Consider the following 476-nt stretch of genomic DNA (forward strand, 5'->3'; position numbering starts at 1 on the left):
GAGCTACGCTCTTCAACAGAAAGAATACGGAGACAAGGAGAAAAACACGGAGAAAAAAATGAATAGTGTCCAGTCAACGGTATGGGAGGGAAGAGAAAGAGAGAAAGAGAGGAGAGAGGGTGTGTTTAAGAGAGGGAAGGTGGAAGTGAGAGAGGGGGAATGTGGGTATGGGGGGAGAAAGAGAGGAAGAGAAAGAGAGTGAGAGAGAAGAGAGTGAGATAGAGGGAAAGAGAGAAGAGAGTGAGAGAGTAAGGGTAAGAGAGTAAGAGTGTAGAGAGTAAGAGTAAGAGAGAGTGAGAGAGAGGGAAAGAGAGAAGAGAGTGAGAGAGTAAGGGTGAGAGAGTAAGAGAGTAAGAGTGTAGAGAGTAAGAGTGAGAGAGGGGAGGATTACGAGAGAAGAGAGTGAGAGAGAGTAAGAGAGATGAGAGAAAGAGTAGGGGTGAAGACAAGTGAGAGTGAAGAGAAGTAGGAAGAGA

The sequence above is a fragment of the Octopus bimaculoides genome, chromosome 4 (genome assembly GCF_001194135.2).
Source record: "Octopus bimaculoides isolate UCB-OBI-ISO-001 chromosome 4, ASM119413v2, whole genome shotgun sequence".
In the NCBI taxonomy this organism is placed as follows: domain Eukaryota; kingdom Metazoa; phylum Mollusca; class Cephalopoda; order Octopoda; family Octopodidae; genus Octopus; species Octopus bimaculoides.